Source organism: Phasianus colchicus, chromosome 1, assembly GCF_987193195.1.
Source record: "Phasianus colchicus chromosome 1, bPhaCol1.hap1.1, whole genome shotgun sequence".
NCBI lineage: Eukaryota > Metazoa > Chordata > Aves > Galliformes > Phasianidae > Phasianus > Phasianus colchicus.
The window spans coordinates 112,387,355-112,413,706 of record NC_143436.1 but is presented as its reverse complement, the minus strand read 5'-3'; the positions used below and the strand labels follow the sequence as shown (position 1 = coordinate 112,413,706).

Genomic DNA, 26,352 nt, shown 5'->3' with positions numbered 1-26,352 from the left:
CTGAAGACCATCTGACAATGAACTGCGAGTGCTGGGGGGTGTTGTGGTTCCTCAAGCATGGATCTGTCAGCAGGGCTTTGTCCCTCTCCATCTGTAGTCCTCAGCAGCTCTGCGTCAGGACATCTTCTTCTGAGGGTGACATTGGTTGCCCCAGATACCCCCAAAGTCTCATTTTCAAATTGCAGTCCCTCCTCCAGCCCAAGTTACAAGCCCAGTCATTAGGTGAATAACTTCTTCCTTTTCCTACCTTTACATTACAAATGTCTTTCATGTGTCTTTTGAAGAGAGTGCGGGACTGCTAAATTTCTGCAATGCACCGTGAAGCTGTCTTCTTCCCCTGAGAAAAGTGGGAGCTGTTAAACACATCAAAGGTATAAGTTCCCGTTACTGTCAGGAGTGAGATCTGTGTCCTTTTCCACTAGCACTTATTGCTTAAGACACAGAAAGAAATATGGTTTACATTTTTCCCAGTTGTCTCCTATATTTGTACAGTGTCAGATCTGACGGAGCTTTTAGTCAACCTGTTTTTCCACTTCCTTTTTTTTACCCCCTCTTCTTTAAACTTTTTAGTCTTGATACTGTGAGACATTCAGAAGCTTTTGAGGGTCCACATCCTTCCAGAATCATCCTCTGCACCTACCTCTGCCCAAGCCCTGCCAGGCTTCCTCAGCCGTTCCATACATGGCAATCTCCAGCCATAAAGCCCCATGGTGGCATGGCTCCTCAAGAGCAGCAGGACCTGCAGATCAGGACCAGCAGCAGCCACTTCTGCTTCACCGTGTATTGCAGAGGAAGATGTGATGCTTCACACAACTGAAATCTGCAGGGTGGAGAAAAGCAAAAAACAACATAACTTTGCAAAAGCACTGTTGGGAACAAACCCAGAATAGGAATCAACTAGCTCTATTCCATTGCAGACTTTCTTTTTTAAATACATGTAAAATTTCCACAGAACCGTGTGTGATCTCCCACCTGCTAATTACAGATTTCTTACGTGGGTGGGATGCAGATTTCAGTTATATCAGTGCTAATCTGGAGCAACTGTATTGATGAGCTTACAGCAAAGGTTGATCTGCTTTCTTTTTCTTTTTTCCCCGTCCAACTTAAATGTCATTTTGAAGGGACAATTTCTTTGCAGATTTAGGATCTTTTCAATACTTTTAAGGGAATGCTGACTACCCGCTGCAGATAAATGAAATCCAGGAGCTGAACTGCAAAATGATCTGTCAGATTAGCAAAGAGGCTTCTCTGACATTTGCCTCAAGTCACAGGTGAGCTGCTAACACAGTGAGAAGTTGGAGGTGTGAAGTGTGGTAACACCTCCAGGATCAGCTCACCGAAGGTTAGCCCTGATGTCCATCATCTGGTGGGGATCCTTTCATTTGACAGGGATGCACAGAGATAGGAGTTTATCATTCAGTGGATGAAGGATGATTTAAACAAGTGAATTTTTAGAAGGTCTTGAATGTCTGTTTTATGACCTGATGTAGTTAACCACCCTTGCAATGTAACTAGTGGATGCTTAAGCCATCCATGAGTTACTTTCATATTCAAGTTCAACTCAGTGATGAAATACAGTTTTCAAAATTAATAAATTGAAATGCAGAAGGTTTTTTTTCTTGGTAAAATATGATATATTCATATTTTTGACAGCTGATCCTGGTATTTCACTAAACCATATTGTCATCTGAAATAACTGGCCAGAACAACTATGCTCTGTTTTCATCTCCTCTTGCATTTTTATGCAAAGTGATTCAAAGGACATCACTAGTTATTTGTAATAACCTGTCTGTGAATTAATTCTTTAGAAGGAGATCTTGTCATCTTTTTTGTATAGCTTGAGACAGAATTGAAGTTTTGGCTTAGAAGAGTGTTTGTGGCTATCCAAACTCCATGACTGAGTGGGTAATAAGACTCCACCATAGTCATGGAAAGCTTGGATATAGATCAGGTCTCTAGGTCCATCTATAACAAGCTGCCCAGAGAAGCTGTGGTGCCTCATCCCTGGAAGTGCTCAAAGCCAGGTTGGATGGGGCCCTGTGTAGCTTGAGCTGGTGGGGGGCAGCCCTGCCCACAGCAGGGGGTTGAAAATAGATGATCTTTGAGGTCCCTTCCAACCCAAACCATTCTGTGATTCTATGATTCTGTAGCAATGCTTATTTATTCTGGAAACCTAAAATGAGGACCACAGGCTTTCTCCCTTCCATTAGCATCAGACACCAACAGCTGGACACCTCCAACTCATGTTTAAGTATCTGAGACATCCTCCTCCCTCTGTGCCTTGCATTTGCAGAAATACATATTCAATTTTCTGGTTTTGTTCATGGGTAGTACCACTGACTTTAGGTATCTCAGTACCCAGAGATAAACTCAGGATCACACACATACACCACACACACACACAAAACAAACAAACAAACAAACATTAAAAAAAAGAAAAGAATATATCTGATTTTCTATGTACAACAGGCTATATTTTCTTGAATTTCTTTGTGCAGAAACTAAATGCTTAACAGTTTCAAAAAGGAGGTGTGAGTAGAGATATTCTCCAAGCTCTGGAACAAGGGCTGTGAGATGTCCCCTGCAAGCAGCTGCAAGGGTTGTGATAAACCTGAGAGGTGGCAAGAACACCTCTTTGGTGTGACATCTAGAGAGAGGGATGTTGCCAGGGTGCAGTTGCCAGGGTGACACTGAAAATGGAGCTTGGCTTATCAAGAGAGATTCTTGTGGGTTCGATGCCATGGGAGGGGCATATAGTGGAAACTAATGTGCTGCTGTTGCATTTGGGAGAGCCCAGATATCAAGGAGAATTGTTTGGGATCCTTCATATGGAAACCTGCATTTTGGATTTGGAAAGCAACTGGTAGAAAAGCTCTTGTCCTCTCCTGCCACCCAGCACCCACGTGCATCCCACACATCCTTGTGGTCTCTGAGCAACAGAAACATTTGTGTTCAAATGTAAAAATATGTTTCAAGCTTTAAATCTGTGGAAACATTTGGTTAATCATGTGCAATCTTCAGCAATTTAGTTTAAATATATCCCATGAAGATTTTCTTTGTAGTCTTTCACTCGGACTGCCATATTACCAAGCCTTTTAATACTTTGACTAAAACTAAAAGGACGGCCTTTTCCTTGTTTTCTTCTTTTTTACAGAAAAATCTTGAGGTATGTTTTCTTCTTGAGTGTTATTCCTTGGCTTTTAACTCTGCATTTGTTGAAATTCCTTAGAAAAGAGGCTGCCCTGCCTGCGAGGTGATTTGTGCTGAGAAGAATGTTAAAGAATTACAGATGACTGCTGGTAACATACCTGCATAACATTACAATCAGGTTAATTGCTTACATTTCACTGGATGTTATGGATTGCTGCAGAGCTTAGGGCTTCAGCAGATACTGGTACAGCAGGAGGGGGGTTTATTGATAGTTAAATAGCAGTAGAAGTTGTCTGTGCTCAGGAGGGACCTCTTTGAGGGAGGACAGAACATTTCTCAAAGCTTCATATTTTCCCAAAGGGATTTTTCTAGCAGAACATGCCTGCTGTTCAAAGGAAATATTCACTGTATGAGCAAATGAATGAAAAAGTTCAGTTTACAATAGACACCCTATTAAACTTTAAGGGGGCTGAAGTGAAGGAGCCCAGCTCCATGTGTTTTTGGAAAGCTAATAAAAACCAGAAAATTATCTGTAGTTCTTTGCAAGGCAGCGTACGTAGAGCTGGCTGCTGCAAAACCTGCAGAGGGGAGCAGGATGGAGGCACTGAAAGCACATAAGCAGCAAGTGATACAGCAAAAATCCATAATAGTGAATCTTTGCAGATTTAATTGACAAATCTAAATGCCAGTTTGCAATACTGTCTCTCTCTCTCCCACTCATTTTCTTTTCAAGTGAGATCTCAAGCGGTTCACAAACCAGGAGATGGGAGTGCTGTGTATGTGTGTGTGGAGAGGAGGTTGGTGCTATCAAAGCTCTTTGTGAACAGTGGGCTCAGGGCCAGATTGTAGCCTCCTGCTTCTAGCCTGGTGTGGCCATTTGGTGGGGAAGTGCATCTGTTCCTCAGGTCCCGTTTCCATTTCTCCCAACAAACCCACCAGCTTTGTGGTGGATGCTTGGGGAAAATAGGGGCTGTTTTGGAGCTTCCTCTCAGCCTTCATGTCTGCTCAAATTTGCATATGGAGAAGGGTGACTTTGACTTTCTTTGCCTTATTTGTCAGCACCATAGATATTCCAATAATGAAGACTCATGTTAATTACATAAGACCTGTTGACTGGTTTATTGTACCATAATTGCTGCTCTTGCAGGACAGCCACCCACTAACTGTGAGTAGAGGCTCCAGGCTTCTCTCAAAACATCTGAGTTTATCTAAAGATTAGCATCTGATTTTTGCAGTATTTCTTAGTGCAGATCAAAAGGGATCAGGTCAGCTTTCCCTGCCCTGCCCCAAACTCATCCTGATTCTGTTAGGAACTGCAGAAAACAGTAAAGAAACCCATGAATACAAAATTGAAGATTGCAATCAGGAAAGGGCCAGCTCTCCTAATGAGGCTTAATTTAACCAGTGATAATAGGCTGATAAAACTAGAGGAAATAGGTCAGCTAAAACACCTGGTACAACAAATGCCTACTGTAATTTTTCCCTTCTAAAATGGATTTCCTTCCAAAAGGGCTGGTTCAGCAATGGTCCTCTGAAGCCCTGCAGCTAATTTGTGAGCAGAGGATGACAGTTAGGGCTGAAGACAAGTTATTTGAGGGACCCACAGTAAGATGGACTCACACAGCAGAGCTTAATGAGGAAACACCGGAGCTGGCTCAGCAATCAGCAGGGTCAGTACCCTCACCTGTTCCAGCACTCACAAGGTGGTTAACTTTTCCTTGGTGCTATGATTACATGATTACCTTAAACTTGAAATTAGTCAGGAGAAGGGATGTTCTCTGGTCCCAGTGAGTTTTTTGTCTGATGCCACCTCCTTCCTTAAGTAACACCACTCACACAATGAACTGGAGCAGGGCACTGGGCAGATATAAATTGAAGAGTCTGTTTGGGTTCCTCTTGAGTTGGTTGCTTCTCCAACTGTTTTCACACATGGGTGCATGTCAACTCAAAAAAAAGGAGAGGGTGAATGAGGGAGAGTTATTGGGGAATGGTAGAACCGCTTCATTAATGACAGTGTTAGCCTTATGTAGGTAGAAGGCAATGCTGAAATTGTGAGAAAGGACTTCTCATCTCAGCCCCAGTGCTGTAAAGCACGGTGATGTACAGACATAGCTGTATGCTTTCCAAGATGTGATCCTGGCAACTTCACATGGATGTGCATTATATCTCTCTCGGAGAAAGATCTATGCACCCAGATCACTTAATGCTCTGTTACTGCTTCAAAATTAATGGCCACTCTTACATCTGATCTCAGGTAAAGCTGAGTTATAAGCTCACATGAATGGTTCTCTTGACATGTTTACATGACGTTCATCTGTTGATGTACAGGCTTTTATACAATGTAAGGATTGTATTAAAGGAAAGAATTTCTCTGAGTTCAGATACCGCTTTCCAAGTACCTAGAGAGTCTGCATCATCACAGAGTATAGCCAAGGATGAGATATCATACTAATTATTTAATATATGAGCCAATAAAAACTTCATCAGACCATCCCCAATAAATATTTGTATTGTTAAGATGGAGAGGACAAATAAAGGCCTGGTTAAAGGAAGAGATACATTTTCTCACTAATTAAGGAATCCTTCTGGGCAAAGGAAAAAATCTAAATAAATCTCCGAAGATGGATCTCAGCTATGCATAGAAAACAGAGTCCCTGAAACCGAGAATTCATGTAGTGCAGATAGGATGAAAACTCATCAGTTTTCATAAAAGAGGTCTTCATCTAGAAAGACCAGCAAAGAAAAGCCTTTAAAACCTAGATCTGTGCCTGTGCTTTTCGGTGTCTTTGTGTCATGGGTCTGCCTAAACTCTGATACTTTCCTTCAGCACTTTATAAATATTTCATCACATTGCATTGCTCCAGTGTATCCAATGATAATGAAGTTGGCCTTCTTTAAGCAGGGTCCTTGCTCTCTTTGAGGAAGAAGGGTCTCCCATTGACCACTCTTGCAAGAAAGCTTGTCTAGTGGACTGCAAAGGGATGGGCAAGATCTCAACGGGTTCCAAAGGATGATTTAATGTGCAGCCTCCAGCATACCAAGATGCCTAGTGGTTATGTCCTGGCAAGTTATGTGCCAGCACTGGCTGAGAAGCTGAATCACAGCAGCTAATACTGTGTAAGAAATGCCCTTCTCATCAGGTATCACCAAAACAAGGAGCTTAGCAATCGAAGACTTAAGAAAAGACAATGTCTTTGAAAAGGAGAACCTGACCCAAGCCACTCTACACATAGGATGGCCAGACTAAAGGATCTCCTAGTTTTTTTATCAGGTTAATTCCCTCCAGGAGGCCACAGACTAAAGTGTGTAGCAGTAGCAACAGATGCTTAGATACCATGGTGATGGGTGCTATAGAAAACCTTGCATAGCTATGGAAACCACAGTTGCATTTATCCATCAGAACTGAATCTCTGGCAGCCCATGTCTATCCTGCATGTTCTGGAAGATCATGAAAAAAGTACTTGTACACAGCATTATATTTCACAGCTTTCTTTTTACTTGGCAACACACACTTATCTCTATTTGATAATAATAACGGTACATGTATTTTTAGACTAACATTATGTGATGGTAATTCTACTCTTGTCCAATGTAATACAGGCTGGAAAGAAACCTTTAGAAAGAAGAACTGAGGAAATCAAATTAGATTTAACCTGGTGGCAGATGGGCCAAGGACCAGAATTTATCTCTGAGTTTAAATAAACACTTTTTTCATTAAAAAATAATATTAAAAAACAAAACAAAACAACAACAATCAACCATGTCTGCGTTACTCAGCCCTCACTTTTCATGTTCTTAGAGTCTTCTTAATTGTCTGATTTTTCTGTGCTGAGTGTAAGAACATAATATGCATTATATCTGTCATGTCTTTGTAACCCAGGGGAATGAGAACAAGACTAAGAGCAAGGCATTTGGAGCCCCCCTCATGGATCTGATAATGGATGTATCATCAGGGACAACTGACATTCCTTCTCTGCTCTGCTTTCTCATTGCCAAAATTAAAGGGATAACAAGAAGCTGAAGATAACTGCATTAGAAGAAACGTTGAATGGAGGTGATAAAGTTACTTTTCACCAGCTGTAACTAGCTGCACTCAAAGTTATGAGTAAATCTGAAACAAAGACTGTTAATATCACAGCACCTTTTGCTTTAATCTATCCTATTTTCACACAGGCCAGCAGGTCAGGCTGCATTCCCAGAGAGTCACAAAGGCTGAGCTGGTGACAGCATCCTCTTGGCTGGGCAAACATGCTCCAAAAACACTAAGTACACCAGCAGAGGAAAGCATGACTGACCATGCTGGTTCCGAGTGAAATCTGTCATTAATGTTCTGTAGATTTGGGCAGATTCTCTTCTGACCTGTAGGCTTTCTGGGTTAGCAGAGTGTCGCCAGAAAATACATTTTCCTCTCTTCTTCTTATGCTATCAGCTCTGAAGCTCACCTCAGAAGCAGAGCCATTTGAAGTGGAAGCCTTAGGCACAGCAGAGAAACACACACAGAGGTGTTGGCTCTTTGTACAGGTGCTCCAAGAACACAGTGAAAATTTCTACATGCCTTTGTTAACTGTTTATCTGGAAATTAAATTTGATCTGAATATACATTTTTTTGAAAGAAATCTGGAACAGGTAACAAGAATTACAAAGGTTTATGAAGACATGGATAACAGACAAATAAAAGGAAATTGCATTTCATTTTCTTCCAAAGAGATCAAACTCATGGGGCCTTCCTGGCAAAGCATGCTAACCCTTATTTGCACTGCGTTCCTCTGGTGCCTCCTACAGTTTTCTTTCAAATTTAAACCTTCTTGCCCCCTCTCCAAAGGTTGTTAATCCCTAGGTTAATTTAAGAGGTGATTTCAACACCTTCTCACAGAGAATTGACAGCTCTCTTTTCTCCATAAATGGCATTAGCACTTCAGTTCACCTAGAGTTCTCTAATGGAGTTGGCTGGACAGTTAGCAAAACATTCATACGGCAGGGAGCAGAACTTCTCCTTTCTCCATCTTGCCGACTTCTGACAAACCAGCAGGTCTCATCAGGAGGCTGCTTGGTACTTAAAGTTCATTACCTCTCAACATGAAAATGGAAGCATCTCTTGCTACAGGCACGCGAGAGAGATTCACAGGAATCTTGTTTCTGGCCCCTGACTGAGACCAAATGTAGCAATAATGGGGTTGAGCCCACTGCACCTCAACCCCTGGCTTCAAAGGATGCTATGACAATGAAAATGGCAGAAAAGGAGACAGAGTTCTAACTCTATATTTTTGTTTGAAAAATGATCATTGTCCAAGTCAGTTCCTGAGGGTGAGGAGTAATATATTCTTTTTGATAAATTCTGAGGTTACTGCTTCCAAACTCAGCCCCTAATAGCAATTTAACTCAGAATCTACCATGGTTTCTGAGAGAGGTAGAAAAAAAATACTAAAATTAAATGGCACAGCTACCTATTCATCTTTGTTGGGAAAAATCTTCAGTTATAGGCTGGAGCTCTAGAGATCATGTGTCTTTCACAGCTTGAAACCCTGGCAAAAAGGAACTTGAGGAATTTCAGCTATTCCACATGACACCAGGCTTGCCTTGTTACTTCCTTCAGAGTAACCTGCTCTCTGAAAGAAAAACTTGAAGCAGCGTGGCATTTGCACAGAGGACTTCTTGCAGCTGAGAGCTGCTCCTTGCTTACAGCACAATGCACAGTGCCTTTTTCCAGCCAAGCAGGACAGCACACAGTCTGCAGGAGAAAAGGAATTGCCTAGCATGACTGTTTCTGCTGAGAAAACAGCATACCCACAATCTTCCCTACTTTTATTCTCTTCACAGATACATCTGCCTCTACCATAGTGGCTACTCTGGTCCAAATCCAAAAGGCTTGGCTGCAACGTGGACAGAAAATGTATCACAGCTTGAAGCATTTCATTTTGCTGCTTCCCCCCGCACACACCAGAGACCCATCCGAGAGGGAGTGCAGCCAGAGGTGAGAAGGCCCTGGCTCAGGGCCTGTGGCTGTTTTCTCCTGGAAAGTTCAGAAATTCACCTGCCAAGCAGCAGTTGAGGAAGATGCCCATTGGGAGCTGCCTGCTGGGCCATGTGGATGTGGCCATGCCATAGGCCCAAGCCTGCTCACACCTGTCTCTGCACGGTGCAGCCAGGTGCCATCTCAAAGCTGTCAATATGGGCAAATCCACACTTATCCCTCTCTCCTTGGCATTTCCAACATGGGACTGATGGAGATAAAGGGCTTGGTGGCAGCACTGGGGGACATGGCATTCCAATGGACACAGGTTGGTTTTGGTTCAGGTCCCACCCACAGGCTGCTGCTTTCTAGCTCAGCCACCCCAGTCTGGCTTTCTGGACTGGAAAGGCTAAAGTCAGGCTGGTCGAGGCTCTGGGCAACCTGATATAGCTGTAGATGTCCCTGTTCATTGCAGGGGAGCTGGACTAGAGGGCATTTAAATGTCCCTTCCAACTCATATGATTCTATGACATATTCTCTTTGGTGATTTCAGTAATCCATCGAGGACGTTAGAGAGACCAGAACCCGTAGGCTGACATCTGAGAATTTCTGCACTCTGCTCTCTGCAGCTCCTTTTTCAGTCAGTGGCTGAGCACTCGCACAGGCTGTGAGGCACTAGGTCCTTTCTCATAGCAGTTTTCAAAATACAGTGGTGGGATATTTCAGCTGAAAATGGCCTTTCCTCCTTCTCTTTAAGGTTTTCTTTGTCTTCGTGGAAAGATATTCTATTGCCAGTCCCAACTCTGGGGGAATGGAGATACTTATTTTACCAAGGTGTAAAACAAGAGCTGTTGAGGTTTTATTGGATTCTTCACCCAGCACTCAATAATTTGTCTTGGATATGGCTGTTATCAGAGCTGAGCTGTTCCCTGTGTCTAGGAAGGTGCCTGGGTAAATATAACACAGCAGAAAAACAAGCTCTCAAGTAAGAAAGAGATGCTTGACCTCAGGGTAAGGCTGGTTCAAGGATTCTAAAACTGGAAAAGCTTCATCCTCAGTCGTTGCCCTCCCCTTCTTCTTCCAAACACCCAGAAGGATTTCTCAGCCTTCTGGTTTTCAAATGGAAGGCACATGTCCAAAAACATGTGTCCAGGTGTAAGATGAGTGAAGTTTCATATGGAGGTGACTTCATATGGACATGAACATCTCAGCTTTTGTTATCTAGGTTCCCTCTAAGCCAGTGGAGGCTCCTCTAGGGAGTGAAGGAAACACAACCCAGCCCTGATGCATAGGTTACGTGGGGCTCAGAGATGTTTCCCCCAAACCACCAAAGACACACGGGGCTGAACATGGAGTTTTTCTGTGATACTCATCAGTACAGCACAGAGAGCTTCTCTTCCTTTTTCTTCCCACTAGTTCCTCTGTTATACATAAGCTAAATGAATTCCTGATGCTTTGAACTAATTTTGAAAACTACACTTTTAACGATGCTCCTTCAGTCACAGGCCTTTCTGTTTTAGGAAATGTCATTTGCTTCAGTCTTGTCACATTCATCTGTTGTTATCTAAAATACTGAATTGATTGATTCTTTTTTTTTTTTTTTCAGTAAGAGGAACAAAAACTTATATCCTGCCAAGGTTTTGAGAAGGTAAGGTCCATAACTAGGACTAGATTTTTAGGGGTAACTAGGTCTTGCTTTGCTCCGTGTTACAAAGCTTCAGTGATCTAGTCACTTGCCAAAAGTGGTACACACCTGCAGCAACAATTTCAGGGAAAATAACTTCTGCTTTCCACAGCTGAGTTGAGCATTTCTGAGCTATTTCTAGAATCCTGGGTTTTAATTCATCAAGACAAGCAATTACATACTTATCTCGAAGTGAGGTGCAGCCCATCCGAGGCCAGTGAAACTAAATGCTTACTTTGGTTCTTTGCTGAGCCAATGTCAGGGCACAACTATAGCTCCCATGCCAGCAGTCAAAGCAAGCGTGGCCTGACTGTCTCAGGTAACAGTTATCTAAAAGTGCCTTTTTAGCCTGCTGTAAGAAAAATTTAACAGTAAAACTATTATCTCCTTTATAAAGAACCAACATACAAAATACACATTTTTGAAAGAATGCTGGATAACCCTGTGAGCCTCCTATAGTCAAATTTCCTCCTCTTGCACTGTTTGGAGTCTTAATTGCCTCTTTGGGGAGGTTCTAGTAGCTGCAGGAAAGTACAGTCAAAATTTAGCAATTTGGCACACGTGACTGCTCCAAATATGGGAGCAATTAGCAAAGCGCGATATGGTGAATGGTAGCATAAGCACTGGCTTCTGAACAGCGTTCAGACAAGAAATCTAAACCAGAGAGCAGAGCAGACGGAAATCCAAACAAGCCTTCCCAGAAATAAAACGTATCGGCTATACTTAGACGATGAGAATTTCACATGAGAAGAGTCACCATCGTGTTCCAAAACCTCACTGACTGAACAGGCTGTGGCATGCAGTAGAAGGTCACAAAAAAGCTTGTGAGAAAGAAAGTATCCTAAATGTTCAGCCTAAGTATCTTTCAAGACTTCAGGGAGAATTAAATAAGCCCAGATAGGGCAAGGAGCACACCAGCTCTCAGTAGAACTAATTGTGTTCTAGGCATGTTATTTATTTAAGATTGTAAAAATTTCGGTATATCCAGAGGATCTAATTTCCTAGATCATTTTTGCTATATTGAACAGATAGTGTTGTTTTCAGCAACCTGCAGTAAGGGCATGAAGTGTGGATAGCAGTTTGAAGACTGCAGCCAAAGAAGCAAACAAGAGGAGGAGTGAAAATTGGGAAGATGTGAAAAGAGCTGGTACAAATAGAGTAGAGGATAAACATAGCAGTCAGAAAAGCAAGAGAAGATACAAGCAGCTGATCAATGAGTTAGCAAGGGATAACTAATTAGTGAGAAAACTGGAGGGCAATGAAATTAAATAATTAATTATGCAATGGAGCAAACAAACAGTAAATCAATTAAATGTACGGGGATCTACCAGATACACTGATTAGTTTAGGCAGAACATGGTTAGTGAAACTATTTATTCTTTGGTATTTCAATTATTCATGGTATCTCTGGACATGGAGATTACTGTCTGTTTAAATGCAAGATCTGACCATGTGCCTTTAAAAAGGATTTATCTTGGTAGTGCAAGTGAGAGGGGCAGACACTGATGGAAAAGCAGTAGGGATCACAACTGTTCTCAATGAGATGCCCTAAGAGAAGATGCTACAAAAAGATAACATGTACAGTGTTGCTTTCTTTCTTCCTTTTTTTTTTTTTTTTTTTTTAATACTTTTGAGTTATTACAGCTGAGAAGGGAGTCAGCAACGTTAGGCTTTTGCTAAAGGAGACAACAGAGGATCTGCTGTGTCAGAAGCAAGGTAATTCAAACAAATGCAATTGCTTTTTCTTTGATTAAAATTCTGGAGGAAGTCAGAACTTTTGAAAATAAATGGTTAACAAAGATCCAATAATTTCTACTTCTTAAAATATTTCCTATTCTTATAAGCACTGATATCCTCTCTCTGTGACAGCGACAGGGCCCGAGGGAACGGCATGGAGCTGTGTCAGGGGAGGGCAGCTGGGGGTCAGGGAAAGGGTCTGCACCACACAGTGGTGGGCATGGAACGGGTGCACAGGGCTGTGGGCACGGCCCCCAGTGCTGGAGTTCAAGGAGTGTCTGAACAGTGCTCTCAGAGTCTAATTTTTCATTGGTCCTGTGTGAAGCCAGGAGCTGGACTTGATGATCCTTATGGGTCCTTTCCAACTTGAGATATTTTATGATGATTCTATAGAAAAAATCTTTCTTAATAAACCCACTGTACCTTCTCTATAGTCTTTTGGGTTAGATTGTAACTTCACTTTTCAAGCATGGCAATGTCCTCCTCTGGTCTGATCCATTTTCATTGACTGCTTTTTTTACCACTTTCTATTTATTTTTAGAATTTTAATCCAGTAAATATTTTCCTGTTTCCTCTCTGTGAAGTAGGCTATAATCTTAGGTGTGATTCAGACATTACACTGAAGTGATTTCTTTTCTCTCATTAAATATTCTCGATGATGATAATCAGTCTATGATCATTCTTGAAAACATTTTTCTGAGCTATGAAAATTTCATTTGCATAACGATCCAATGGCAGACACTCTGAATACTTTGAGGACTTAACCAGGTATATGATCATGGTATTTAATGGCGGTTCACAGAGCTAAAAGTTAAGGTTTGAGTTAAGTTGTTTGAGTTTGGAAAGTATTAACAAATGTACGATTGCATGGATCACTCATTCATTCTAGTCACCTGAGTATAGAAGTCTTTCTCACCTAATACTTCATTGCTGCAGAGGACACATTTATCATTAAATTTCAAAGCTACAGCAGGACAGAGGCTTAAATAAACCATTGGTATGAAAAAATCCAACTGGCAATTTCAAACTAAACACCAAGAAACATAAAAAGACACTTGTGAGAGCTGGAAGGAGCAGTTTGATTAAGTCATCGCTTCATCCCAGACATGTTGGGCCTTATCCTCCTCTCCCACCGGATGACTCATGCAAAGCGTGGGCAAGTGCACTGCTGCAAGACTGGTGGGGTGGCACTTGGACTCTGGAGCTCTAATTATGTCTGTCTGACACCACAGAGCTAAAATGCGTAGCTAAACAGATTTATGGTGCTACACTCATCTGAGGTGAACGACTGCTCCTACTCATGGTTTGGGATCAATAAACTAAAGCAAAGAGAATTTTAGTGGCCAACATTGCTCCAATGCCCAAGCTTCTGGTGAGATGGAAAACAAGCAATGAACCCTTTCTAAATTGTGTTTTTCTTATGCCAGTTGCAGGGAGTTGCTAGTGTGGGTCATATGTGAAGTACTGCAGTTGGAAACTCTGTGGCCATCAAATTTTATGGCCCTAGCCTTTGCTCTCTGGTGCTTGTCCCCACCTCACATCCTCTCCTGGCTCACAGCAGGGCAGGGCGAGGCAGCTCTAAGAGCTCACACCTCCTGTCTGTATTTCCCTCGCCCCTTGGCTCCATTAGGAGAGAGAAGGTATGACAGCTGCATTAGGTATGCCAACTATGTGCTCCTGTGAGCAGCCTGACAGCCGCCTCCCTCTCCTCAAAGGCTTTTCTTAAAAACCGTGGCAAAGGAGGATGACCAGTGCACTAGTCTTTTCCATCCCTATCTTCTTCGCCAGGCTGGAGAAAATTGCATTGCTGCTCAGTGGGAGCAGCATGACCAGGAAATGCAGGAAAAGAAGTGGGTTTTTTTCTGTTTTGTTTTTTCTTTTTCTTCTTTTTTTTTTTTTTTTTTTTTTTTTTTTTTTAAAGTCTGAAATGCATCACTGCAATACTATTAACTTCTCTGAAAATGTCAGTATGAAAATTTAGCATGGCATTACTTTGAGTGCTACTGAGAAAAGTGTTAGACATTGGGCTGTTCCACGTTAGTGAAAGCCACACATGATTCACTTTGTTCTTAAGCTGATATTATTACAGTTACAACAGACAATTTGCAAATGCCTTGCTGTTTTATAAAAGCCAATGTACTCGGATTCACAGCAGGTACTAATATTGTGTGCATCTGCTGAGCTGTGCACGGCATCAACCTGTTTTTAATTATACCTGAATGTCAGACTCAAAATGTGTCTGCGAACGGGAAAGATGAAAAGTAGGCAGAACAGGATGTTATGTATTTCCCATCACCTTCCACTGGCTGGCCGCCCACAGAAGCAAGAAGAAATTCCCCTCTTCCATAGTGAAAATGTAAAGATTTACTAAGCTCAGCACTGCCAACAATAAGGTGTAATCACTACTATACAGAAGCACACACATGTTAACAGGGGTGAGCAAGGAGCTCTGAATATCTTTCCACACCTTCTTCATCACTGATCAGCAAGAAGCCGCGAGTTAACTCTTGCTTTGTTATATTTTATTTGCATTGAAATGTGTGAGTTGGTTGACTCAATATCCTAACTTTACTGTAAAATAAAATATCTGGAAGTGTATGTGGAAGAGAGCAGGCGGGTTTTTTTGCTTCTTTTTTTTTGAAGCCAGGAATAATAAAGACTAAGTTGAACAATGCTCCTGTCTTTCATTATTTCAACCAAGAAAAAATAAATAAAATTACACAGTTATAAAATATGATAATTCAAACTACAGCTAGGGGTGTCCATGAAATTCTGGACAGTGGTTCACAGGTGCCTTGAAAGTTAGAAGAAATGTTTTTCCTCAGTATGTTCTGGCAGATGAAAAGTACTAAGGAGTTGGTAGCTGTACCTTTAAGCCTTTCCTTTAATTTATTCCTGTCATTTGAATTTGTTTCTTTTTCTAATTGCATTAAAAATTGTGTACTGGAAAAACTGCGGTATGTGCCAGGAATCTGTGTGTGTAGTCAGCATATAACATAAGAATGGGGGCATGCCTGCCCAGAGAGAACAAAAAAGGAATCCATGAGCCCATTCTACTTTACTCTAAGTAAAATCTGTTGAAACGTTTAGATTCTCGGTATTTTATGGAGTTGTATTTCTATCACATTTTGCAGATTTTCAGAGTCTTTCAGCAGAACCTAGGTGAATTAGCCAGTGATAACTCGTGAAATCAGCTCTCCTGGCAGGAATTTGTGCACAGGCTGCCCTGAGCCCCTGGCACAGGTGACCCGTCCTGGTAACCTGTGTATTGCAGATCAGTGCAGGACAGCAGCCCAAGGCTGGGGGCATTCCTGGCCTTTGCCAGAGCTCAGAGGGGTGAGGGGATGAGAGCCAGCACACCTCACCGCTTAATATTTCTGTCCAAGCTTTAATGAGTTTAGTCAGAGGCCTAGTAGACTGTGGTGATGAATTCCTGCTTTCCTCAGCTGGGCGGTGATCCAGCAGAAGCTGTGGTTGTAGCTGCCCTGGCACTATCTTTGCTCTCCTGGATTGTGATACAAAAAATGCAAAAAAGACTCTTGTGAACTAGAGTGAAGGGCCATTTGGTATAGTTCAGCCTTGAGGGAAAGCAAAATAAACCAGAAATGAGGTTGAGCTGGCTGTAGATGTCCCTGTTCATTCTAGGAGTTGAACTAAATGACCTTTAAGAGACCTTTCCAACTCAAATGATTGTATGATTCTAGGACTCCTGAAAGCCCTCAAGACTTCCTTCCTTTGTAGCCCCTCGATCCAAATATTCCCTGAATTTTTTGCATGCCCATTAAATTTAAGCCATCAGCAGTAATTTCAGTTTCATGGTGACCAGGTACTATCTTGCCCCTTTGAGTCAGGCCCTGCCAGCCTCCAGTTATGAGTCCTAAAGGGTACAGAGGTGGCACCTTTACCTCTGTCAATGTAAGCAGATGCATTTGCTTCTGAAGGTTAAAAGTATATTGCTGTTTTTTCAGTTTTATCCTATCTACATACTTGATTTGTCAGTGGATATGTCCTATGTAACACTTTTTTCCCAGTTAAACAAGCTCTTTCATACAGTCCTTTCTTTGTCACCTGAATACACTTTAGTGCACTTTTGTTCAGGCAGTGGGAATCCAGACAAACTAGAGTTAATTCCCCATGATGTTTTCCAGCTGACAGGCCTAATTGATTTGATTTCCACTCTTTTCACAAGTGACCCCCCTCAACCCGTCATCACCACTTCTTTTTGATACTTGAGCTTTACTTTCTGCTCTCACGTTCCACTTCAGCAAGTAATAAAGAGCTGATTAGGAAGGAAGGACCTCATTACTTGTTTTCTAAAATATGCTCCATGCGCAGCATATTCGTCAGGTCATGGCTGTGTCTTCTTAATCAATAAAAACATGTGCTTCTATTAGGTTACCAGTGCCTTTTATCATCAGAATGAAGTTAGGAACCTATTACTTTGTGTTCTGCTACCCACGCTCCAGCAAGGCTAGACAGAGATAAAAGACAGCTGAGTAATATTTTCCTGAGGTCCCTGATGATGCACACAGATGGTCTGTAACAAATGAAATATGCAAGGTGACGGCTGGAGTTCTCCTCACACCAAGTTCAACTTTTATGGCTTACAGAGTGTTTCATGCCACAGCTTTGTCGTCGAGAGGGATTTATTTTCTTATTGGCAAAAGGATCTGTGAAACTTTGCCTATCAGAGCTATTAATGGTTGTAATTGGAAGGAGCTTAGTAGTCTTACTGTACTTCTTCCTTCATTCATAATAAAAACCAACAGAACAGTTGGAAAAATGATATATTAAAAAGGGCAAGAAGGCCATGTGTGACTTGAAAAAATCTTCAAAGAGAAACTGGGGATGTTTGTTATCAGCAGGAAATGAGTGACAGGACTGAAGAATCCCATTAAGGCTTTTAGCATATGTAAAAACAAACAAACAAACAAAATCCAAACACTTATTAAGTCAAGTGAAAGATTACATGTTGATAGCACAGGGAAGAAAAAAAAAAAAAAAAGCCTTTTGGAGCAAAGTAAACACAGATCTGTTTACACTTCCAAAAAGAAATGAGTATATTTGTTTTGGCCTATTACTGTGTCCTCTCTGAGACAGCCTTATCAGATCACAGTCCAGCTGGTGACTGTATCCATCAAATTCACTTTTGCTAATGTATTAAATAATCTGGCCATAATGCCTTGCTGTGGATCATTGTCTGGTGAGCAGGAATTCATCCAATTTGAAATGAGCATAGGTTTGAACATAAAAATCCTAGCCTTCCTAACCCCTGGTGTCTCAGCCTGGTGATGAAAGATGTTCCAACAATCCAGATATCTTCTGCAAGAAGATATAGAGTCAAAAAGTAACTCAGATCCACTCTGGTCAGAAGTGCTTACATTGCCACTCATGAACACTGGGAGCAGCTCACCACCATGCCTACATCCACATATTTTGGAAGCCACATGTGCAGATAGAAAAAAAGAACACAAATTTGAGCTGTCACCTGGGTAGTGTCAGCCTCCCACGAAAGTGAATTTTTTTGCCTCTTCATCAGGAAAAGGATGTGTGGCCCTGAAGAAGGTGGCTCTGCTATGGAGATGCTACTGAGAAACACAGGGCATTTTGTTCAGATCCTAGGAGTGAAGAGGACAGTAGCAGCCCCAGACCCAAGAGATGCCAGGCAGCTGAAGTGAATGAGACAGAGGACTCTCGCAGTTCTAAGGTAAATCTGGTCCTGGACTCAGCCCCACTGGTTGCAGTGCCAGTAAGAATGAAGCATTGGTGACCTGTTAGGATTGGTGGAGTGGGGATGAGCTGAGGAATCATAGAGTGATTAAGGTTGGAAAGACCACTACGATCACCTAATCCAGCCTTCAGCCCATCACACCATGCCCACTGCCCACGTCCCTCAGTGCCACATCCACATGGCTCTTGAACACCTCCAGGGATGGTGACTCTACCACCTCCCTGGGCAGCCTGTGCCACTGCCTCACCTTGTTCTGAGAATAAATGTTTCCTAATATCCAATCTGAATCTTTTCTGTTGCAATTTAAGGCCATTACCTCTTGTCCTGTCACTGTTACCTGGGAGAAGAGGCCACCACCACCTCAGTATGACCTCATTTCAGGAGACGCATCTTTGAGGAGATCTTGCCAAAACCAGGTGGGACCATGTGCTATGACATGCAGATGCTGAGCAGAGCAGATCTGTTGGCTCCGAGTGACTGCTGAGAAGCACATGACTCCCATGCCTCCCATGCCACACCTTCTGATGACCTCCGTGCCACATTTTCTGATGGGAAAAGATCTCCCTTAAAGTTACCAGATTTGTCTTTTCTCGACTGTATTAAACATTCCATAGGTGTTTATTAATTTTGCAGCTTCAACCAATTATACAGTCATAGTTTTTAAATAAATCAATCCATAATTATGCATATAAAATATGCTGTATTTCTATATATAAACCTAAGCCATTTCCTGTCTATATGGAAAGTGTGAGTATTGTCTGCTGTGTAAAAAAAGGATATGCTCCACTTTTTCCATTTATTGTCCAGAACATATCCTCATATCAAATGGTGTCTGATTGAAAACAGTCTCTTAATGCATTACAAGTAAAAATAACCCATTATTGTGTAATATATGATATACCCTTTCCTCTTTAAGGCAAAGCATGCTTGCAAATATGTCTAGACAGCATGATGGAAAAGCACAAATTGGCCTGTAATTATTGCCACCCACTTATCAGGCAAACCTGGAATAAAATTTAAGATAGTGCAGTCTCACTCTTTGCACGACATCGGTAAGGGGGTTGTATCTCTGAGACACAAAGGCCTCATTGCTTACTGCATAGTAGAGATGCTGAAAACTTTGTTAATAAGAGCATGACCAACATACCTTCATGGCCTGATGAGAAATGCCAAGTGACTGAAGTATGCAGCGATATGTCCTATGTGTGAACATAATTAAAAGGTCTTCTTTCCATGCTGCTGATGAATTAGTCACCTGCCAACACTCCAGACATGATCAGAATTCAGAATCTATTTGCCACATTTTGGAGGAATGCTTTTAAGCCCTGTCTTAATCGTTCTGTCCTGCATCTGACCATTTTTTAAAGAACTTCTTTTAACTCTATGTGTTTGTGTCTGGTAATAAAATTGTCTTTGACAAGGTTCTTTTTGCAAAGAGATCATTTCCTCCTCTAACACACCTCCTTGATACCTTGCCATGGCAGAGACATCAACTTAGCTTTTACATGTGCTGAGGAATCTCAGGATGTAATGTACATCTTGGACTTTTTTTTATACTTATGTTCTTGTTCTCACGATTAGACAATAATGACAGGGAGAAAATGGTAATGGAATGGAAGAGCGGCAGAAAGATAAGAGAAATCAGAGAGAATCTCTGTTGTTCAACTGAGTTATTATCCTATGCCATTAATTTTCCACTTGCAAAATTCTTTATATCCTTCAGAAAACATCAGTCTTTCTTCTGATGAAAGGTGAATCAGCAAAGAAGTAGGTGATTTTTGTATAAATAATGTTCCACATGGCGTGTGATTTATACGGTTTCCAAGCATTTGCATATTTGCATCTGTGCACGTATGGGTGTTGGTGAGCAGAAGTGACTGACCCTGGTCCTAGACCAGGTATAGAAGCTTTGCCATGTGTTCTGCTCAGAAACTGTGGTGATGAAGGGCTGACATGGGTTAGGATGCACAAACTTTGTGAAGCAATAATAGAGTACACATCAACCACATCAATTAGCTGTGATCTGTAGCCTGTGGGTTAGAGCAGATTTAATTCACACTCACTGTTGAAGGAAAGTCTCTCCTACACACATCTATCTTCCTCACGAGGGGAGGAAAGGGGCAGCACTGAGCTCTGCTCTGTGTGACAGCAACAGGGCCCAATGGAACGGCAAGGAGCTGTGTCAGGGGAGGGCAGATGGGGGTGAGGGGAAGGGTCTGCACCACAGGGCGGTGGGCATGGAATGGGCTGCACAGGGCTGTGGGCATAGCCCTGAGTGCCAGAGTTCAAGGAGCATCTGGACAGTGTTCTCAGACATAGGGTCTGATTTTTGGGTGGTGCCGTGTGGAGCTTGGAATTGGCCTCCTTGTGGGTCTTTTCCAGCTCAGAATATTGTATGACTGTATGATACGCACACACACTATGCATTTATGTACATATACACATGTCAGCTGAGAGGAAACCTAACCAGGATCTTTTTTTCATTTTGCTTTGGAAAGTTAGAATAAAGCTGCTTCTAAAGGATGAAGCAAGGAAAATGGCACATACACAACTCCTGTCTCCTCACATACAAGTAAACTGCCAACTGACTTAGCAAACATCACAGTGGTTTTAACACAGATGCCCTTGTGAATCGAGCCAGAAAGCTGATCACTATGCACCAGAAATGCACTCGTGTTTGAGCTCCAAATTCACCCATTTGTGTAAGTGAGGTTGCAGCTGTCAGGACAGGCAGAAAAACAGTCTGAGGAATAATCTTCAAGGCAATCATCAGAAGGAGGAACTTTCCAGTTAAATTTTGAAGTTACATGCAGCCTACCAATGTGTTTTGGATTTTCTCTGCTATTTTTAAAGCTAGAAGAAATGTCCAAGCCTCTGCCCAGCCCTCCCTCCTTATGTTTGGTGCTGTTATCGTAGTTGGCCTCCTGTCTGAGGCAGAAGATCAGTCAGGAAGTTAACCAGAGGGCCAGATGCTGCTCTTGGAAATGCTCATGCCAGAGCCAGGCTTCCACACATTTCAGCTGCCAAATTCCTTCCACACAAATGTCCACGGTTTCTGGCTCTTGCACTGGGGTAGTTAGAGGAAAAGCCTGAAGAAGAACGTTTTCTACTCTACAATTATCAGGGAGAAGCAGTGCCAAGGGAATAATACTGCTGACATATGCTGGCATGCTCTGCGTTACCAGTTACTGCTTTCCAGCCAGAGAAAGTTCTTGTTTGATGATGAAGATTTGCACACGTGATGGAACAAGCAGTACACTTGGCAAGCTATGCCCTGATGAAGGCAATTTGGTTAGGCTGTTTCCCACTTACAGGTAACACTGAAATGTAGATATCTATACACATTTACATGTTTGTTAGATAAATTATGCAGTCCCTAGTCCTCCTTTCCAGAAAAGATGCTAATACTACAATAACTACTTATAATGTAGATCATGGTTGCTACCAATCTAGCAATTTTTTTCCCTTTAGGCTCCTGAAATCCTGTCTCTTGAAAAGTTTAAGGCACTTTATGACACTCAAAAAGCTTCGTATTCAAAAAATCATATGTATATTTTTAAAGTGGGGCCTGGTTCTACATAGACTTGGCTATGAGGCTCCTGCTGATGTCTCTGGTGTGTGTGGAATTTCTGCCCTTTGTAGACACACCTCCAGTTCTGCAGGTACTGAAATGTTATTCCTTCAGTCACAGTGCTTAAATGTTTTTTTCAGTTGAGCATATACCATAGCACCTGGACATGAAAGGAAAAAGAGCAGTTGAAAAGCCAAATTTGAATATCTGTCCCCTCGAGACGACTTCAAGCTATGGTTCATCATCATGCTTCAACTTATTTGTCCTCTGAGTCCCCTGACATGAAGGTATCAAAGATTTCAGGGTCTACAAACACGATCACAACGGGGCATCGTTTCCTTAGACAAAACTTAGGAGGCTATCTGGGCACACACATACATGTGCTCCTCTGGGATAAGGAAGCCTGAGATTTCAAATCCACAGAGATATTTACACTTTCTAGAACATCAATATTATTAACAATCTGATCTGACTTTTCTTCCAATTCAAGATTACTCACTTGAGATCTCTATTGCAACTGCAGACCTTGAGCACATATAAGGTGATGTGGGTGGTGGACCCTGAGAGATCCAGCTGTTACCTGAGGCCTAATTCCTTTAGGGTGTCTAGTTTGTTAGCTCTGAGTTATGCCTGTGCTGTATGTCAAATCAGAGCTAAAAGCTATTCACACAATTAAAAAAAAAGTTTTATTCTATCTGGCACAGGTTCTTCTTAATTCCAGTCACTTCTGCTGTAACAGCTGATGTGGCAAATTAAATCACAAATGGAATTGCATCCAAAAGTTCTGAGCAGCTCAAAATGTAGTAGCAAGGAGATGGAGGTAGGACCTAGGACAGAAGCTGAAATTCAACCATAAATACAACAATATCTACACTATCTAAAGATCTTTTCATCAAAAGTATGTGCTAAAAACCCCAGTGCATATAGGAAATACTGTCCTCTCTTTAAGTGGCTTTATTTAAAGCCTGTTTCACTCAGTGTATCCATAGGTAAGAAATGGTGGCAGGGCCCACTTACTGCTCCTATCTCTATATGCAGAGGCAACACTCCTACCAAATGCCAGTAAAGGCTAGGGAATTTCATCAAAGATTTTGTCTTTTGTTTAGTGGCATTTTGGCTTTAGTTTCACCATCCTGCTGACAAAGTCACTTGAGTGTTTTTATTGATTCAGAAATCTGGGCATTAAGACTCATCTTTATAGTTCTCCAAACAGTAAACGTTTTGAAATGCAAAACTCACACAGCTTTTAAACTTTATAGGCTGAACACTGAGTGCTGTAAAATGATTTTTTTTTTCAATAACAGAAGCAGAAAATGGTAGCTGTTGATTCTACTTGCTAAAACAAAATGAATAAAATCAGAGCTGCTCTACAGGACGTCAAGACTTCGTCATCATAATGAAAATACAAAATTTTCACATCCTCTGTTTTCAAAAGATCCGTTTTACAGGTTTTATCATACAGTTACATGTTATCAGAGGAATGATTTTGTGAATTTTAATGTGGTTGGAATGAAAAGTAATGCAGGCAGAAATGGGAATGAATGAATGACAACTTGGAAAATAGATTTTCTCTCTTCTTCACTGTAGTAATTATATACTATCTGGAAGGAATTCAAGGGGTTATCCGTGGTAGCATCAGCTACATCCTTGTCCTTCCTGGCTTTTGTTTTCCTACTCTCATAGGCATCCAGTGCAGGAGACTCCAGAATTTCTCCTGAAAATCTATTACAGGTCTTCACAGTCTTACTACAATGAAAGTTGCTGGGTTTTTTTGGTTCCCTTGGTCTAACAAGCATCTTGTATGCTTCAGTTTAAGTTTCTACCTCTCCAACTCACCGTAGACTGAGCATAAATGTATTCTTCTGCTATTTGCAGTAAACCTTTAGATATTTAAAGGCATTCTTGTGATCTCCTCCATCTTTTTTTTCATGACAGAAATTAAATACGATATTTCCAGTCTTACCCTTATAGGGAGTTTGCTGTAGTTGTGGTGATAGCTGCAGTGCTCTGGGCCATCCCCAGACGGTCTGCTTCTTCCTTTTATGCTATGATGAAACTAAACCCAAGGGGGTCGGATTCGTGGAGAGACAAATTATCAGTGTCAGCTAATGTCTGGCAGCTCCTGAATTTCTTTTCTAGCACTAGTAGTGGGTACATCACAGCCCTCAGACTTCATGATCTGTATATAGTACCTGTATGATGCTCAGACATGCTTCAACAGCTTCTAGCACATACATGGCACACTCTCATTAGGAGCTATAGGTATCTGGCCTCTACGTACAATTATAGTGTTTCAGTAAAAAGCTGTCTCCACACTAATCTTGCTTTCATCTCAACCAGTTCATTTATCTTCCCCTTTTTGCTTCCAAGACTCAAAACCACAGAGGATAAAATGATGCACCCTGGCGTTCATTGAGCTCTCCTTGCCTATACAGAAAAAAACTTTCACGTGAGAGAAATACATATGGGAGAATTGAGAATTCCGCAGGTTCTCCTCTCATAAATCTCTCACAGTGCCCTTCAATTTCTTGAGAGCTCATTCCTCCTGTCTTGATATACTGCATGCAAATTCTGTGGCATTCTTAAGAATCATATCTGTTCCAAACATCTATAGATGAGCTACTTGGTCACCTGTTCCCTTCTTTGTAGAGCATTACATCCTCACCATTGTGTTTCTACAGTTTCAAGCACTTTTGGGGAAACTGGTTTTCAGCAGTGGCTTTTTAGCAGACCCCATCACGGAAGAGAACAACTTCAAAATTGCGCCTGTAAAGTAGGCATGTGCAGTTACTAGAGGAAGGGAAAACAGTCATGCACTTTCCTCTAATGACTGCTTTCCGCATATATCTATTCCATTTTTGTAGCTATACCTGCTGCTGACTGGCCTGGAGTCAGACTCTATCTGACAGTCAGGCTGTTCCTAATTATGTACAAGGCCTGAAGATATCTCTCATCAGGCCAGACATCCTTTAATTTTGCTTGATCCTGAAGGTTTAAGTAACGAGTTTTCCAGAGCAGCCCATGGCTGGCTGAGCAGATACATTAAAGTACACTAGGCATCTTTACACTGGTTGGTTCAGCAGTGTTAACCAAAAAGCTACATAAAAAAAAGACAGATCTGGAGTGGATTGCCTATGTGCTTACTCAGAGAGCTGGCTGGATTTTTCAGCCCTTGATGCTATTACTGGTGGTCACATAGTTGAGTGTAATGCTAGCTGAGAAATTTCTTCCTGAGCAGTATTCACACCTTTGACCGAGCTATGGATGTGTTTTGGGAGGGAGTAAACTATTTGAGAGGTATCTCCCTCCTGGTCCCTTGGGTTGCACTAGCAGCCTTCCCCATCACTCACTCTTCTGAGATGGAGATGGTCATTTCAGTTCTGCTGCAGGAAAGCAATTCAAAGCCAACACTTCCCTCAAAAGATAATAGGAAAAAAAGAGGATTGTGTTACCTTATGTTTAAACTCCCTAAAATAAGGGCAACATGAGTTAGAAAGCAACTGCCTGGCCTGTGCATGTCTGCTGAGGTATGGGGGCCTGTGGGGAAGCTGACTGACACAGATGTGCACCTCCCTTCCTTGCCCACCCCGGAGAGTCACCCCAAGGATTGCCCCTGTAGCCCACTCCCAACAGGATGATATTCTCCTATGAAGGAGTGATCACATTACCCTGGCCCTTTGTGTAATTCTGGTTCCCAGCGATTGTTTTCTGGTGACCTTTTATTGTTAACAGTTAGTGCTCAGAGCTGGAGCGTGAGTGGTGTAAGCATATTTTACATCCTCCTCAAGCAAACAAAAAAGCTGGGTGGGCACGGGCTCATTTCCTGGTTCACACCCATGACTCCTTTGTGTCTCGGATCTCCTCCCACTGTGTGTCATAGTCAGCAAACCCACTCCCTTACCTTTTGGCTCCCAGAGAGAGTGACGTCTTTGAGGGATGCGTAGGCACGCTCCGTGTATCCCATTCTCCTCTCACATCCGATAGGAACTCCGCCTCTCCCTGATACTCAGCCCTTCCTTATCCACAAAGCCAGAAATGCTAAGTCCCTGTGCAACAGAGTGCAAAGGGCAAGGATGAAGGATGGCTTTTAATAATTTAAATGTAGAGGCTATATACACCGCCCTACAGTACTATGCTTTGGGTGCTTGTGTATACTTCCATACATTAAATACCTGAACAGCCTGCTCAATCTCAGTCATATACATGTGCTCCCGGAGACACAGACAAACCAGCCATCTGTAGGTCATCACATACAATCACACAGATTTTCTTTTCCCCCTCTCTACTAAATTGCCCCTGAAGAGCAAAGGCATAGCTAGCTGCATGCTGCTATATGGACAGCCCTGCTGGCCTGTGGTAGACCACAACCAGGCTGACTTTCTAAGCTGAGGACCTTTCACAGGTGTACAGCACGTTGCCAGTAAGTCTTCATCTTTCCTGTAGGGGAGAATGGAAAGCAGAGAGGCAAAAGAGCTGGGGAAGATGCTCCAGTCTAATCCCGCTTTGCAATATGGCATGTGTGTATGAGG

General features: G+C 42.0%; 1 long non-coding RNA gene across 1 annotated transcript; it reads right to left on the bottom strand.

The window, feature by feature from the left end:
• On the bottom strand, positions 1 to 25,911 carry LOC149919956 (uncharacterized). The gene is made up of 3 exons (XR_016470992.1): positions 25,725 to 25,911; positions 641 to 820; positions 1 to 353 (listed from the first exon to the last, which is right to left on the bottom strand). It is a non-coding gene; the product is annotated as an uncharacterized LOC149919956 (long non-coding RNA).
• Positions 25,912 to 26,352: the final 441 nt, after the last annotated feature.